At 44.1% G+C, this 18,533-nt stretch overlaps 1 long non-coding RNA gene across 1 annotated transcript; it reads right to left on the reverse strand.

Moving 5' to 3' along the window:
- Positions 1 to 1,758: 1,758 nt before the first annotated feature.
- Positions 1,759 to 11,738, reverse strand: LOC142564071 (uncharacterized). Its single transcript, XR_012824474.1, has 5 exons — positions 11,238 to 11,738; positions 10,406 to 10,496; positions 7,460 to 7,645; positions 5,495 to 5,656; positions 1,759 to 1,864 (listed from the first exon to the last, which is right to left on the reverse strand). It is a non-coding gene; the product is annotated as an uncharacterized LOC142564071 (long non-coding RNA).
- Between the last annotated feature and the right edge of the window lie 6,795 nt (positions 11,739 to 18,533).

The following is an 18,533-nucleotide window of genomic DNA, read 5'->3' on the forward strand; positions in this document are numbered from 1 at the left end:
GAGCGCGTCGCCCAGTATAACCATGAGACCAGCTCGGCGGAAAAACGGTCGAGTGTCTATTTCTAGTTGAAGGACAATGCTCGTACGTGGTACGTAAACCGGGAGGGGAGCTTTGCCACGTGGGACGACTTCCGCGCACAGCTGCTGGATACCTTTTCAAGCATCGACAGGAGGGAAAACGCGCAGCGTCTCCTTGAAATCCGCATTCAATAACCCAATGAGAGTGTTACTATGTTCTCGGAAGACATGGCCCGTCTTTTCCGTAGGGCAGACCCGGACATGCCAGAGGAAAGAAAGCTGCGATATCTCTTGCGAGGAGTGAAGGAGCAACTGTTTGCTGGCCTTGTGAGAAATCCACCGACAGCAGTGGCACAGTTCAAAAAAGAGGCTACAGCCATTTGAACGGACCCTGCATCAACGATACCGCCAGCATGACATGAGAAACTTGGCGGCGAACACTTCCGTACTGGTTGCGCGTAGCGACATGTCTCTGCGTGAAGTTGTCCGAGAGGTGGTGCGAGAAGAGCTTCGGCAGCTCGGCTTTGTGGTTGCGCCTACGGAACGGACGCCAGCGTTATTTTTTGTTGCTGATGTGGTCCGGGAGGAAGTCCGGCAAGCTTTTTCAGCACCAGACTGTGGGAACGTTCCGCGGCGCCTCACTTATGCGGAGGCTGTTCGCCGTCCACTCAACGCAACTTCAACGCCGTTGACACCCATAACTACAACACCACCTACGCCACAAACAGAGCCGACATCGTCACCCTCGTCGACTCTACCGACCCCGCAGATCATGCCAGCACAAACAACGCCGTATTTTCGACATGCGCACGCCACTCCTTGGCTCCATGGATAGTTACCGCCGAACTATCAGCGTCGGAAAACCAATTTGTGGCGCACCGTCGACCAGTGTGCTACCATTGTGGTGAAGCTGGACATGTCTATAGAGTTTGCCACAAATGGAACAACTATCGCGCCGCTCAACATCCAAGCTTTCCTGCCACACTGTAAAAAAAATTTTCCTTACTTTACAGAAAATTTGCTGGTAATTTGTGACCGAACACTCTTCCGTAAATTAAGAACGGTCATTTCCGTAGAACGGACAACTGTAAAAAAGAGACCGTAATACAAGATACGAGTGCTTCTGTATCTAGAAAACGGAAGACTCTGTATTCTGAATCTGTACTATAACCGTTAAAGTACGGTGCTTCTCGTATTCAGAAAACAGAACACACTGTAAGCTGAATCTGTACTATAACCGTTAAAAAACAGGTGCTTGCCGTATTCAGAAAACTAAAGACTCCGTATGCTAAATCTGTACTATATCCGTTAAAGTACAGGTGCTTCCCGTATTTCATCTTGCAGAGCATATCCATTATTCGAAGAATGTGCCATCGGGGACAAAATTGCCCAGGACGTGCGAGAGTTGACCGAATTTTATTGGTGTGCTATTTGCTGGGATCAGCCGTGCCACCATCTGCGTTCGGAATGTGCATACGTGACCCACTGTTTTCAGCAGTCTTGAGCAGAAATGCAATTTGGTCAACGCTCGCACTTCCAGGGTACTTTTGTCCACGATAGTACATCTCCTTTAATGCAAATGTCATGAAGGCAGCTCATAGTCAAAGCAGCAGGTCACCATTGAGAAAATTGTCTTGCCAACACACTGACATGGCTGCAGAGATAAAACACTTTGCACTTTGTGATATGAATGCACTGCATAGCATATATACAAAAAGGTGCAACATTTCAGTCCTCAAGTTCTTAGATCACAGAAGCAACTTTATTTTCTTCAATCACTCGTCTTGCACTTCTTCCTGGTGAAAGTTGTTCTTGACTCCAAACGCTTGCAAGGATAAACTTGCTGCTGTTAGGAGAAACAAATAGTATTCGTGAATATCCATCCTAAAGAAAGCGGCAAAAAAGTATAATCACAGAACACGACAAAGCAGTAACTTCTGTGTTAGAAAAACATGTAAGTAGATCAACATTGTTGGAACAAGGGATGTTGCTGTAGCCAACATTTCGACATAGGTGCTTGTCATTAGGGTAGCAAATGTTTTCCTTGGCTGTGTTGTTTTGGATTGTGCATATCTCACTGGCCCCTAGCCTCATTGGGGGAGAAGTAACTGGTGCATATAATAGGTCAAGAGAAGCCAAAGTGTTAAAATAAAGGAAGGAAGGGTGTGCTTAGCAGTGGTGATTGTGATGGAGCGGGTATGAGCAATGCTGTCAGTACTTGCCAAGAGTAGGGGTGACCAAAACAGAAAACGATGTACACATGTAAGCAGTCATTAATCCAGTAGACCCAATCTTCCCAGAAGACAAAATAGGTATCAAGATAAACAGTTTGCACTTTTGGAAAAGGAAAACGAAGAATTAAGGAAAATAAATTTTGTATCAAGATGCATCTGGTTAAGATCACTGCAAATGGTAAATGAAGGCACATTATGAATATATATTTTGTTGAAAGCCAATGAAGAAAAGATATATTAACCAAATATTAAAAAATAGGGACATTAAAATTAAACTGGGTATGACCATAAAACAGTAAAGAACAGCCTGTGGAAAAAAATGGGATGGATAATATAACCAGGTGCAAGATTGCAAAACGTCGAACGCTGTTTATATTCATGCTGCTGTTAACGGCTTCAAGTTTCTGTCTTCCTGTGGAACCTTTGTCTTACTTGAACAAGGAAATGGGTCATTTTTTAAACAAGCCAGTTCAAATGCGGTTCAAAGCTTCAGCAGTGTTATAATGAAAGAAAATATTATGGTCAGCTCTCCTGGGTGTGCTTTCATTCACCAGTTATTTCCACCAGTGTAAGTTCAAAATTTAATGGTCTAAATGGACCTTAGCTCCTGGCAAACCATTAGCTGGTCTTTTTTTCAACACAGATGCCTGCACATTATATGTGTTGACAGGAGTGCTAGCGAACTACATTATACTTGTTGCCACAACCAAAGTGAAACTTGGTAACAGTGATTGAACAAAAAAAAACAGCATTCCACAATACTGATTCAAGTCATCTGGAAAAGTTGCTTAAGTTAACGTACACCCCCTACTCCACCAGACACAATTATTCACCACACTGACTCTTATGGTGTCAACCATGCTATTACAACACTAGGCATCAAATGAGGAGAATTAGGGGATAAGAGGGCACAATGCTTTTTGTTAGAACATCAAATGTGCTTTACATAAATGCTACATTCCAACTAACAAAGGAGCAACCGGTTTGTGAGATAGTGACCAATGCATACGAAAGCTAATGACATTCTGTGCAGCAGAATGTTGACGATGAGGTGTTATGCGCACAAGTGTACTCTTTCACACAAAATGACATCCTGCACTCAAACCTTGTGCCAAGATTAGTTTTAAAAACACCATAGTGGAAAGCAAAGAGTGCTAAATTTGTTGAAAATTACTAAAAATTATTCGATTATTCATTATCCTTACTGTTCGTTAAAGATTCACAGATTGTTCCCTACGGGTGCTGTAAACAGGCACCCTGCTTTTACAGTGGTAGCAACAATGATCTGTGGCACAGACAAGAATAAATGCTCATGAAGTTTATGCAAGAGTATATCCTACAAATTACACCCCATTTCACATTACAATATGGTAGAAGAGGAAGACGAAAAAAACTACTTTCTGGTGGAGGATGCATACCGCAGAATAGAAGAAACAAGTGTACCCTAACCATTGCTGCTGCCGATGCCTGTGCACTAACAGTTACATATAATATGGCAGTTACAATTGTTTTTCCACAAGCACTGCAAGCTGCGGCCAGTTTACCAGTACACAGCTGTAATAAATTTAGGGCAAGCTAAAGCTCTCTAATGGATTTATCTCATATGACACAATTGGAATGCAATATTCTGCAAATAAGTGAAGCGCGGTGTGCCATCCCATACAATGAAACACCTTTCAAGAATCTGAATCACCACTTGCACTCTTAGGCAAAGTTACACCCTTTGGAGTGCCCCTTCTGCCACACAACAATAATCGTTATCTGCCTTGATGCATTTCCTTTCTTGAAAACGCCACGCCCACTACTTTGCTGTCGGGAATGCTATCATGCTGATAACGCGCATGCCGTTCGTTACTGGAAAGCACAGGGCTCGCAGCGTTAAAGAAAGGAAATGCATAAAGGCAGATGACAATTATCGTTGTGTGGAAGAAGGGGCACTTCAAAGGGTGTAACTCTGCCTAAGAGTGTGAGCCGTGACGAGGGAAAAGAGTGTGTTCTGTGTAAAGTAGTGCACCTGTATAACCTAAAGCTTTGGAGAATGCATTTAGTATGAGCTGGGAAGGTTCCTAATTTTAATTGCACACAGTGAAAACCTCCATGCAGTTTTGCAAAACGCAAACCCCCTACCTTTTTGTTGTTCAAACGTAATGACACGCAGGGCCATAACATGTACATTATGGGTTTCGTTCCCAAACAATCAAAGTGAATAGCACTACCCTAAGTGTCATGTGCCTTCTTGTTAGTGTCGAATGCTGCGATCGGCAGAGAAACCGATTTCTGGAGCAATATAATGTATTAGGTACTGTGATCCCAGTTCTTTCACTGCTGTTTAAGCATTATCGGGTCCTAAAGTAAAAAAACGAGGAATAAATACATGCATATTTTACGTCACAACCCTCATAAGTATTTAGTAGTCTGGATTATAAAGGATTCCAGATTTACAATGCAGGACAGATTTTATTCCACTGAAAGAATGGCATCATGCCAATGATTCTGCATTTGGTGCTATATTTATTTGTATTTAGTTCAGTTGGAATGTGTGTGTATCGTCAGCGATATCGCTTGACATGTTTTATATTGACTGTTTCCTAAATTTAGGCAAATGCGTATTCGCAAATAACCTTGTATGACACCAAGAACTTGCTTAGGAGGAGTATTTCTAACATTTGCAAGATATGAGGCTCTTGAATGCATATCTAAGCCTGGGGTACACGCCGCCCCCTAATCTCATCAGCAAGTTTCTGGAACTCATCTACGAGGTTTCTTATGATGAATGTAAAGTTGCTTGAACGGGAGAAATAGGGAATTTATAACAGGTGAATTATGCAGCATAAGAATGATGTCAGCAAGAAGCAAGCATCAAGAACTATAAAATGAAGACTATAAAATGCAAGAATTATTTGGGATTTAAAATTCTGGCATTGGAATGAAATGTCTTTCAATCTATATATAAACTCTGATTATTCACTCTACTACCACTACCTTCATTAGAAACATTCATAATCATTATCCTATCTATGCCACATCATCTTCGCTAATATTCAAGCCTTCATAAGCTGCTTTTTTTTACAGCTAATTCTCTGTGGGAAAGAGGTGTCCGTGTGAAGACCATATCATATACTTATTACCCGTTTTTTGATAAATGATAAGGGAAACACTTCACACCAAAAATGCATTGAGCTTGAGCAAGTTCTGCGTTTGATGCTGTTGATTCTTTTTTCCCTTTGCCATCATTGACCCACCTGGTTAGCTAAGTAGACAGAAAAGCTGCAGGAGAAAGGTGGGGGTGCCAAACCAGACTTGTGCCCCAGGGGACCTTTTCACGGTCACTGGAGGAACTGCCTGTGGCCTCGGCATCTTCCTTGAGGGCCATGGCCATGTCTAAGAAACCTTGTCTCCACAGGCTGCACATAGAAAGATAATTTGCTGAGCTAAGTCTATTTCTTAAAAGAACCCATTTAAGTTGTATTCGTGGCTTTGCACCACAAAACTGACACATGACTGGCCACTCAAGACACTTTATGTGTATTCGCAGGCTTATTCCTTGGAAAAACACTTTTATGTAGCACACAATGAGTAAGAGTAACAAAAAAGTGTATCAGGAGGCTTTCACATTGCTCTACAACTTTTCGTTGACGCATTTCATTTAATTATTTGAGATATTTAATAACTAATTAAGAATTCTGTAATTAGGTAGAATGCACAATATAATCAGAGTATCTCCAAGCGATGGCAAACATCACCTTCATTTTGTCTAGTTACATTGCATTTACATATTTCTAAATCTTGGTGCATGATAGTAAAGACACCCTCAAAAACAATATTAAAATTTTCATAATCATCTCTTGCGTGTTATTGGTGGCTATGGCTGCTTCAAAGTTATTCTTTCAGTATGGTACAAGCAGTTTTGAAGTGAAATTGTTTTGCATCGAGGGCATCTAGACAATCAAGCAAAAGGTCAAGTTGTGTTCACTATTCAGATGTTTAACTAAGAAGCTGCAGGAAAAGGAAACAGGACACAACACCTAATCAACAATGCAAAATTTGAAAATTTAAACTGAACATGAAACCAGTTTTTGAAAACACAGAAAAAAAGCCAGAAGCTTACATCGAATACACCTTTGCTATGTACTCCAAGTGAAGTTGTTACCGCAATGCTTGGGCACCATATGAACGTAACAATCAACAACTTCGAGCAGAATATTAACACCACTAAATGAACTGGCCTTTGAAGATTCTTGATCTGAAATCCTCAACGACTTGTTCTGGCATTTAATCTGTCAAGCTCAATCTGTATTCTCAAAAGCTGGCTCTCGGCCATAATTTCTCTAAACGCAACATCAGCTTAAATCTCAAGATAGGGTTGACCTCTAAATAAAGTGGATAATGCATGGCAAACATCATGAACTCTCTTACACGTTAACCAGAGGGTTCACTCATGCAGCCATGAAATTGTGATGCAGACACGATATATTGAAGCTGGTTTTGTGAAGTGTTTCATGCTTCCAAGGCTTCTTCAGTTGTGAAAGCTGTCTCCATTAGCTAAATAAGCGATGAGAATAAAAAAAGTACTTCAACATGCTCACAATATGTTGGCCATTTGCAAGTAAACAGCAGCCTTTTTGGGCGCCCAGGTTGCCTGGTGCAAATCTACTATGCCACAGTACTTGCGTTACCCAGTACCAGCCACTTTAAAATGCAATGTGTTCAGAGCCCTTCCCCTCTGTTTGTCTGCTTTGGAAACAGTTTAACATGTGTTCAGTAGGCGTCGAGAAAGGGGACAGAAAACTCTGTGCACCACTGATTTCTAACATGTTTCGCTGGATGCAGCACACCGCACCGGATGCAGGTGAAGCCAGTGGAAATGCGATGTCATGCAGTCGCTTGTCCTGGAAGCAGGGCATATGGTGGACTAACTAGTGCGTGCGATCAGATAATATTGCTGCCGAAAAACTTTTCTTTGTGGTTTTTCACATTTTAGGAGGTCTCTACATGTCTGGTAAGCACTTTTATGACAATCTGAACCCGTATACGATAGTGTTCTCTTACATCAAGTTTTTTCTGATTTACCAGTGTTTCCATTGCAAGCCACTTATGTTAGCGACACTGTAGACACTACAATGGAAAAATTCTGGACACCTCGAAACACTGCTTGGGTAGGTTATGGCACATCAGGCAGGCATGTTAGGGGAAGAAATGCCACACACCCGTGCAACAAAGTGCTGCCGCAAAGTTGTGAAGCACCAACTTCCGGGACAAGGCCAGCTTCAGTCGAGGGCGCTCGATGTGCTGTTCATCCCCTGTAGTAGAGATCAGTGGCGTGTACCCTTTTATACTGGCTGTCTTTTCTGGTCGGAACCTTGGCAACAGCTTCCACCATACTTTTTTTGAACCTGCAACATGTGCAGAGAAAGTCACACCACTGTGCGTTGATTGTCTGGCTTTATTGTGCTACACATTCTATCAAATCATTAAAAAATACAGTTCACACATTTTTACTACTGTATATAGACAGTCTAGTTGCTATACACGCGAAACATTACCATTCCTCTGACAGAATGCAACAATAGAAGCGTACACTGCAAAGCTACACTAAAATTTAAATTGATGTGACACCGTATGAGCATACAGTATGCTTACTGTATGCTCTAGCCCTGTGTCAAGTAAAAGTTAATTGTCAATCATTTATGGTGTATTTCTACTTATTCTGGGTCATCAAACTGTACAATCAATGTTCCATGTTTACACATTGTTGGCTTTTGATTGCCTATGTGATCCGTTTCCTACTTACGCATGCAGTAATCCCACTGTAATAAGGAAAAAGAGAATAGGAAATGCCTTGATAATCTTCCACATTTGATGACGGCAGGAGCAATGGCCAATAGCATGTGGTTGAAGCTACGTAAATACTCAGTTTTCACACAGCTTAATTATTCAGCAAGTAATAAAGAGCTATCCTGTGCACCTCTGCATGACCAATAAAATCTGACTACTTGACAATGGACTAAGGCTGCCGCTTGGTACTGTTCGGCAGTTCAGCTTTGGTTTTCTGATATACAGAACTGTTTAGGTACCAGTAGTTTACTTTGCGATAAAATGGAGCTTGGAGCACTGGTCAGTCATTTGCACATAAATAATGCGACAGCAAATATAACACAAAGATAGGAATATGGGTCTCTTGGAAAAAGTACATACACATTATGATTATAATGTGATGTGATGCCACAATGAAACAGAAAGCAACGCATAGAAGTGGACGGCGCTTCCATGCCACCAAGGTTATTGGACAGACAGTACTTCAGAAGTGCCCGCAACACAATGTGTTGGCGGGCTAGTTGGTGTGAATCCATAAATACTTTGTTAAGCGCAAAACAATGGACACAAGAAAGACGACCAGCACAAGGCGGTACACTCAACTGACATCACTTTATTGCGTCGCTCCTTTATAAATAGTAGAATCTAGAAGAACATGCGCAGTGAGCACCATGTGCAGAGACCACCAACAACCAATCACAAGAGTGTACTCATGCGACGGGATCCACAAAACCATATTGAGCACTGCACAAGGTTAAAGAAGGCACACTAATGCACTGTGACCCCAATGACTGTATGAAGAAAGCTTCCGATAACTCTCGGGCGGTGGTATCACAGCACTTTTTCAAAATCGAAGTATCACGAAACATGGCTTTGCACTTCCATATTTTACAATGTTGAGCCAAATGGGAACCTGTGCCTGTTGGTATGGATCGCTTAGGTTCGCAATGTTTCGTGATGCTATGATTTTGAAAAAGAGCCGTGATACCTCCGCCAGAGAGTTATCGGAAGTTTTCTTCATACAGTCATTGGGGTCACAGTGCATTAGTGTGCTTTCTTTAACCTCGTACAGTGCTCAATATGTTTTTTTTTTGGATTCTGTCGCATGAGTGTGCTTTTTTGATCAGATGTTGGTGGTTGCTGCACATGGGTGTTCACAGCGCATGTTCTTCTAGATTCTGCTGTCTACAAAGGAGGGACGCAATAAAGTGATGTCAGTTGAGAGTAGCACCTTGTTCTGTCGTCTTTCTTGTGTCCGTTGTTTTGAGCTAAAAAAGCAATGATGTATTCCTTGTGTGTGTTTGAAGACAGCTCCACACGCAGTAGCGTATCCAGTATTGCTGCCCAGTGGTTTAGCTCGCCGCAGTTTGAAGTGCCACAAAACATAAGGAGAGAAACCTGCATTATAGTCTTGTTGCAAACAAGAATATAACGTGAAGTGCATTCTGAGGCCAGAAACTATAAAAAAAAAAATTTCATGATGCACTGCTGTGCAGGGTTTTATAGCAAAGTCAAATACATTTAGTGTAAATATCACACTATGATGGTGCACAATGGTGGTAATCTGTAATAATATAAAAGGTGCCTTAATGTTACAAAAAAAGCTGACATTACTTAATAATAGCCCTGTAAAATTTAGCATGCAGGGGCACCGCTTGGTTAAACAATAGTGATGTATTGTCTATGTACACAAGTATTACCCACGCATTTATGCCATTGTCTAAATGGCATAAATGAATGGGTAATACTTGTATACATAGATATTACATCTCTATTGTTTAACCAAGTGGGTAAACTATGTCTGCCTGACACAAGATTAGAATTAAACCATAAATTATATATATTCACCCTAACAGTAACACCTCATTTGAACTTCACAGTAAGTAGATGCCTGTTGATGCCAGCCTCCCCCAATGCTAAACTGTGCTGCATGCTCTACAGAGAAATTATAGTGGTATCACTCAACTCTGAAGCAATTCAGGACTGCAGCACTGTAGAAGACATCTACAAATGTCCCATTTCATGTATAACAGCCTGAATTGCTTGCACATCTTACCAAGTGCAAATTAAAATTTCTTCTTGTTTAGCATTTTTGCCTGCTAGACCACAATCCAATGTCATCAATATATTAACATATTACCTCAAAGAACCTAATTTGGCTTATAGATTAACACCTTTGCATACTGCCACAGCTGCACTCTGTCATATGCGTTGCAATCATAAAGGAGTGCTGGTCCACCAGCACTCCAATGTCACTAACAGTGATCACCTACACAGCTAAGTAAAGGGTCATGATTCAGGTGGCAAATAGCTAAGAGAAAAAAAAAAAATCCACTCACCTTGAGAGCTACAATACTGCAATAACTTGAGAGAGATGGGCCCATTGCAGGCAGCAGACCTCTTCTCAGCTCCAGCACAACAGCAACTTGCCTTTCAGTAAAAGAAAAGGATTGATTAGTAATGATAAGTTACCTTGTTTTTGCTGAGTATCAATACAATCTGACTTTCATGCATATCCACTCTCCGCTTTAGTAACACAACTGAATTATTCGTCAAATAAAAGAGTCTATGATGATACCATTCGCTTCTCTTGTAGGTCCAAATTGTTTCGCACTGATACCCCGTTTACTGCTTGCTTACTGACACGAATGCCTTGACTGCCCAGACATCATTCGAAGGAACACGTCTTGCTGCACCGCAAAAAGTTGCCCCAAGGAAACACAGCAGAGCAAAGAACTTTTTTTTCTGGTCACAATTAAAACGTGCACCCAAGCAAGAAAGTAACGATCACAGGTAGTGAGCGACTGCTATTGCCTCGAACATTTATTTCCGTATTTTAACAGAAGTTCTTGTATCGGATACAGTATGCTCTCAAGCCAATACAAGCGTCAATACAAGAGCTCAACTGAACGCAGTTTTATTCTACGCTTTTAACGCGAGTGAACAAAAGGTTAGAAGTACCTCACGGAAATTGCGATCGAGCCAATCGCGCTACGACTGGAATCGATCTGAAAAGATAGGGTGATCCCTTTCCCCATTCATGCGTCATTTTTGCCCTAAGACGTTGCATAGTGGTCTTTTGAAGCAATATTTCTGTTCGCGACACCGGCTTACCACACATCATTTTAACACCTACGTTATGCAAACCAAATAAGACTAAAATGGGCTTACCTCATGAGCAAGTTACGAGCGCGCGTAGACTGTTGAACACCCGTTGAGAGCAAGCAGGCTATCCGTGTCCAAGCGCATACGTGCACCCAAACACAGGACAACTTCTTCGATGCCGCAGCGTGCACGAAGTGAAAGACATCCAGCGCAAATATCTCCGCGCGATGACGGCAAATGACGAGCGCACAAGCGTACACGACACAGCGACAAATTCGGAACTTTGCCAATTCGAACGTGCCGAGACCCAAGCAGCGTAACCATCCATCGTTTCTGTTCTTCGCTCCCGATGCGTCAATCTCTCTTCCTTGGGGTCTTGCTCCACTCTTGAGTACAAATCAAGAGATATTTACGGCGAATTAACAACACTTACAACACGACTCGAAAAATGCCGGCTGACTACACATGTGCAGCTCCGTCCGCCACTCCAACGGACGCGCAGCGCGTGCTGCCCCCTGGTGCCGCACTCTGAGCGCGGAGAACCGAACAGAATCGGTTTCGTTTTCGCATTTGTGCTCTAGTTACTCGAACTGCAATATAATTGCTTGACAATTGATTGAATTCTAAAAGAGGAGAACGCTTTCTCTCCCACAAGTTAGTGCGTTTTATACAAAGGGAGAGAGAATTCAAAAAGCTGAAAGGCAGGGAGGTCAACCAAAGCATTCGCTACTGGCGATAGCAAACCCCTGTGCTACAATAAAGTGCAAAGCAGTGCACTGCGATGCGTCCATAAGCTCTAGCACAGTGATAATTTGGGCTGGTTGGTGCATGTAATGAACGGGTAAATAATGAGTTGTGTCATAACATTACCCATGCATAAAGCACATGGAACTAATGGTGTTGCATTCTAGGTCAAAAAGAAATAAAGCTTGAATCGTTACATCTCGACACTGGGCATTCTGTCTTTCCGTATTATTTTTTTCTTCTTTTTGACAGTATACACAGTACTAGCACGGTAATAGGTCCTTCATCTTCAGTCACCTTCCAGTAGTTCACACATGTCGGTGCATGTCGCGTTCTTTATTCTACCGTACAAGAATGAGCGCGCTTACCGGTCTTGTTTCAAGATGAAGCGCCAAATGTTTGCGATTACATCTTATCGCAAGAATTAACACATGAACAGTAAATATTATGCGTAATCGATTTGTCTCAATGAATGGGCAGTTATTGTCAGAGACGAGATATTTGGTAAATATCATGGGAATGAGTTCAACCAACTACATTGCAGTTCAGCAGTGCCCTTTGACATTTGGTTTAATTGCTTGCCGCATTCGAAAATTTTCTCTGACCGTTGTACTTGGATCTATAGGCCGCCAGTCCCCTTCGAGACCATTTATTGCCAAATGTAAACGCAGTTACGGTCATTATATATACCACTCCCTGCGTTTCGGTACTGATTTAGAGTGCGCACAATTTTTGGCGTATATGGCGTAAATGCTGGCGTAAATGCACCAGCACCTGAGTGCCGCAAGCTTGTTTACGTATGCACGTATGTCCCCGGCTCTTCATTCACTTAAACATATATGCTGTGTTATTAACTATAAAAGCGCTTAATTTGAGAACATTGCGAGAACACGCATATATTTGCGCATATGATCAGCGTTACAAAGCCCATATGCGCGGCAAACTGCGACCGGAATAGAAGATGCGTATATATATTTATACGATCTGTTATTGCAGCTTTTGGTAGAAGGCTAGCTCTCACATTTTGTACGCAACTTCATAATGCGTACAGTTTGCGTGTTCAATAAAGTATTGTTAGCTGAAACTTTATGAGTACGAGCGCTCATTCAGACAGCTTAAATTTTCTCACAATATACGGATGTTCAGATAACAAAAATACGGAATTCTCTCTGTTTCGTCCAAAACAGTGTATAGCCGTTATATGATTACAGTGAAAATGTCCGTAAAGCTGAATACGGAGAGCACTTTCCGTATATTAACGGCAGATTTTGCCGTATTTTTGAAATATGACATACTTTCCGTATTTTTATCTGCAGTTCTCCGTATAATGACAGAAATCCCCCGTAAAATTACGGAAATTTTTTACAGTGCAACTATGCTTATTCTCCGTACGACGGTCGACGCACTTACAACGACGCTCCTGTGAACAGTCAGCCACAAAATACGACGACGCCCCGACCACGTTCTCCTTCTCCATCTCCGGCCCGCTACAATTCGCCGACTCGTCGCAGTTTTGCGGACGTTACTAGGGGCAGATCCCCTAGCCCTCGGCGGGGAAACTAGCCGCAGCGACCTCCAGGGGTGAGGTTGCCAATACTCTAACTTCTCCACATCCCCCCTTATCGACGAACGACGACGTGAAGACTAAATTGGCGAAAAAGACGCCCAGTACAACGACGAATACGACGGATAGAAGTACGAAAGACGTAACTGACATCGTCAGCGCCGAGCTTATCGTTTGCATTGACGGCCACGAAGTAGCCGCTCTGGTTGACACTGGCTCCCATTTTTTAATCATAAGCTTACAGGCCGCCGACAAACAAAGGAAGGTGAAGACACCCTGGCACGGGCCCAACATAAGAACCGCTTGAGGTCAGTTGATAACACTTGTCGGGAAATGCACGGCCCGACTCTTAATGGCCGGTTTAATTTTCGTCGCCACCCTCATCATCCTTACTGAGTGTTGTAAGGAACTTATATTGGACATGGATTTCCTACGCGAGTATGGCGCCGTGATTAACATCCGTGACAGAAGTGTCACGTTTGCCACGAGTTCGAATAATGTCACCCATGAGAAGCCACAACAACCTCGCTTACGTATTGCCGCGGACGACGTCATTCTTTTGCCGTGGAGTTGCTCTGTTGTACAGGTGCGCTCTGACAGCCTGCAGAATGGGACTGGAGTAGCTGAACACATCAGTGCGCTAACACTGAATTGCGGTGTCTCCATTGCCAGAGCACATATCAATGTAATCGACGAAAGCGCCGAACTCTTGTTGACGAATTTTAGTAAGGAGCGCCGACACTTCGTTAGAGGCACTGCTGTCGCCTATTTCGACGAAGTGACACAAATACAAGACTGCCACTTGGTGCAGGAGTCGGCCTCTACAATCCACACAGCAGTGCCTATTGTAGACGTTAATCCGACATTAACGGCCGTTGAGCGGAACCGTCTTCTTGAGCTCATCAATCAGTACCAGGGCTGTTTCTCCTCTGCGTCAAGAGTACGTCAAACACCACTTACCAAACACCGGATCATTACTGCTGTCGACGCCAGACCCATCCGACAAAACCCTTATCGTGTGGCCCCAAAGGAACGCGAAGCAATACAAGAACAAGTGAAGACGATGCTGGAACATGGCATTATTCGACCATCTAATAGTCCTTCGTCATCACCTGTAGTTTTAGTGAAAAAGAAGGACGGTAGCCTGCGCTTCTGCGTCGACTATCGGAAGCTCAATCAGGTCGCAAAGAAAGATGTTTATCCACTGCCACGTACTGATGATTCCTTGGATAGGTTGCGAAACGCCTGCTACTTTTCCTCAATGGACTTGAAAAGCAGTTATTCGCGGATCGAAGTGGATGAGAGAGACCGTGAGAAAACAGCCTTGGTGACGCCTGACCGACTTTATGAATTTCAGATACTTCCTTTCGGTTTGTGTTCGGCGCCAGCAACATTTCAGCGTCTAATGGACACTGTGCTCTCCGGACTCAACTGGCAAACATGCCTGGTGTACTATGACGTGATTGTCTTTTCTGCAACGTTCGACGAACACTTACGAAGGCTGAAAACTGTTTTTGAAGCGATACGCTCTGCCGGTCTCACTTTGAAGCCTGAGAAGTGTCATTTTGGTTTTGATGAGCTCCAGTTCCTCGGTCACGTCGTCAGCAGCCAAGGAGTCCGACCTAATCCGGATAAAATTGCCGCCGTCGCTAATTTCCCGATTCCGTCAGACAAGAAAGCCGTGCGACGTTTTCTGGGACTCTGTGCATATTATCGGCGATTTATTGCGAATTTCTCACGCATCGCATGGCCGTTAACGCAGCTCACCCGAGAAGATATGCCTTTTACTTGGGGCGAAGACCAGCAGCGGGCATTCCACGAGCTTCGGCAACGCATGCAATCGCCTCCCGTATTAGCACACTTCGATGAGGAAGCCCCAACGATATTGCATACAGACGCTGGTAATGTCGGTCTAGGGGCGGTGCTAGTACAATGGCAGGGCTACAGCGAAATAGTGAGTGCTTACGCCAGTAGGACACTATCCCGAGCCGAAGCTAACTACTCCACCACTGAAAAAGAATGCCTCGCAATGGTATGGGCAGTTCTGAAATTTCGTCCCTATTTGTATGGTCGGTCTTTCACCGTCGTGAGTGATCACCATTCCCTCTGCTTGCGCATTAATTTGAAGGATCCTTCCGGCCAGCTCGCACGCTGGAGTCTTCGACTCCAAGAGTTCGACTTTGTTGTTGCATACAAGTCGGGAAAACGGCACGCAGACGCCGACTGCCTTTCTCGGTCCTCTGTTGAGCCGGCAGCACGAGACGATGACGACACGGTCTTTGTGGGACTCGTGGATACTGCCGATCTTTCACGCCAGCAACAGAATGACATTGAATTGCTGCCGCTTATTGATTACCTCGAAGGACGAACAAACAGCATGCCGAGGCTCTTTGCAAGAGGGGTGACATCATACTGCTTGCGTCGCAACGTCCTCTACAAGAAGAACTTCTCGCCTAGTGGCAGGAACTGCTTACTTGTTGTTCCATCATCGCTTCGACGTAAAATCTTACACGCCTGCCGCAACGAGCCGACTGCTGGACACTTGGGCTACACTCGAACATTGGCACGGATTCGGCAGAATTACTATTGGCCGAGACTTAGTGCGGTCGTTAAACGTTACGTTCAGGCATGTCTGGATTGCCAACGTCGTAAATCGCCATCCGTCAAACCAGCCGGTTTACTGCACCCTGTTGACGTACCGGCCACACCATTTGCACAAGTAGGCATGGACTTTCTGGGGGGCCCCTTCCCAACGTCTACTACTGATAATAGGTGGATAATCGTCGCCACGCTTTATCTCACTAGAATAAGTCGAGACAAGTGCTCTGCAACGGGCAACACCAGATGAAGCGGCACGATTTTTTCTGGAATCCATCGTTTTAGGGCCCGGCGCTCCCGCAGTATTTGTCACGGCCAGAGTTACTGCGTTCATGGCCCAGTTTTTAGATATCGTTGTACGTCTAAGTGCTACCGCCCACCGGAAGACAATGGCGTATCACCCTCAAACAAACGGACTGACAGAACGACTCAATGGAACGTTGGCTGATATGATAAGCATGAACGTAGATGTAGAGCATAAGAACTGGGACGGGGAGGTTTTACCTTATGTCACCTTCGCGTACAATACGGCTCGTCAAGAGACCACTCGCAAGACGCCCTTCAGTCTCGTATACGGCCGTGAGGTTACAACAACATTAGACGCAATGCTTCCTCATGAATTTGCCGAGAACGAGACGGGTGCTGAAGAGATAACACACCGAGCAGAGGCAGCTAGGCCGCTTGCGCGTCTGCGAATCCACGAACAACAGGACTGTGACGCCAAACGCTACAAATTCCGGCACAGAACCGTCACGTACAACATCGGCGACAAAGTGTGGGTCTGGACACCTATTCGACAGCGTGGGCTCCTTGAAAAGGTCCTACGCAAATACTTCGGGCCCTACATAGTTCACCGACGCATCAGTGACGTCAACTACGAAGTCGTTCCAGACAGTTCTCACTGTTCAACGCGCCGACGGCATTTACCCGAGGTCGTTCACGTGGTTCGTATGAAGCCGTACTATGAGGACTGACAAGACTGCGCAGTTCTTTACCGCTGCTTTCCAAGCCTGCATCATCGCGACGATGATCTTTTCTAAAGGGGGAGCAAATGACACAACTATATTTGGCACAACCATAATGCAGCGGGTATGCGCCAGTGGGGACGACGCTGAAGTAGCGCGGGTATGTAGGTGAAGCGGGAAAACGAAGAAGACGTTGTTTTTCCCTTGGACGACTGATAAAGTGCGTTTCTTGGCGGTGCTGCTCCGCATACTCGTCGATCCCACGTCGTTACAATATGCTTATTTTTTTTATTTCTGGTGATGCGATTTTCAGGTTACGTTTTAAATATCGAAGGGTACGTGACGCACTAGAACAGATGGTGTCAATATGAGCTCACTACGGTAGTGTCGATGTCATGTGAACGCCGAGGTATCTGTGAGACGGGGTAAGATTGATGCGAGCTGAATTAATTGCGTAAGCGTGACTGGTTAAGCTGTGGTTTCGGGTGAATGACAAAGCTGTGCACTTAGTAAGGTTAAGCGGCATGAACCATTTGTCGTATCATACTGCGATGGAATCCAGGTCCTCTGCTAGTGCGGTGCTGTGATTCGAGCCTTTGATAGGGGAATATAGGGCACAGTCGCCCGCGAAAAGACATAACTTATTCTTAATGTTAGCAGGTAAGTCATTGTTGTAGATGAGGAAAAGTAGAGGCGATAAACCAGCGCCTTGCGGCACACCCGATGTTACGCAGCTAAAAGGGGCGAATTATGGTTATTTGCAGAGGTATACTGGTGCGCGCCCTTTTAAGAAGTGTTCAAAAGAGGTAAGCAAGCTATTTCGGATTCCGATAGATGCGAGCTTTTGAAGTAGGTTGAGATATCTTAGATTGTGCGCAAGTAGCACAATCCCTTCTGTATACATCAGCCCAGATATTTTCCTGTAGATCTACTGTTGCGCACTTGGCACATTACGGATCGGCAAAGAGGCGCGCGCAGACTGATACTGCCGCCTTTCGGGAACTGGCGAAGACAGCGCGAGAAAATGGTAGCCTCCAAGATTGGCAGCGCTCGGTTTGCAAAATTTCGGAGATTATGAACGTGATAGCTAGGGTGCTTCACGGGGCTGAGTGGGTGTCTGGATCATGTTAAATGGTTCTGTAACCAATTAAGGGGGGTGAAAGGAGAGGAAATTTTCACCTCAGCGCACAGCACTAAGAACAAAGTGCTACAGAAATTCTGAGAATTATCAAGTGTGTAGAACGAGAATCCACTTCCACTTTGGGGCTTCTCGTTTAACCGAGGAGCCCGACTTTTATTACTCATAACATAAGAAGTTAACAAAGGCACCAAGGACCACATAGGGTAAATTGCTTGTACTTACTAATGTAATTAAAGAAATGAAAAAATAATGGCGATGAAAGTGGGTGAAAAAATAAGTTGCTGCAGGTGGCGAACGATCCCACGTCTCCGCGGTAAGCGAGCGTGCTGTAAGCACTTGAGCTACTGCGG

The sequence above is a fragment of the Dermacentor variabilis genome, chromosome 11, assembly GCF_050947875.1.
Source record: "Dermacentor variabilis isolate Ectoservices chromosome 11, ASM5094787v1, whole genome shotgun sequence".
Taxonomy (NCBI): Eukaryota; Metazoa; Arthropoda; class Arachnida; order Ixodida; family Ixodidae; genus Dermacentor; species Dermacentor variabilis.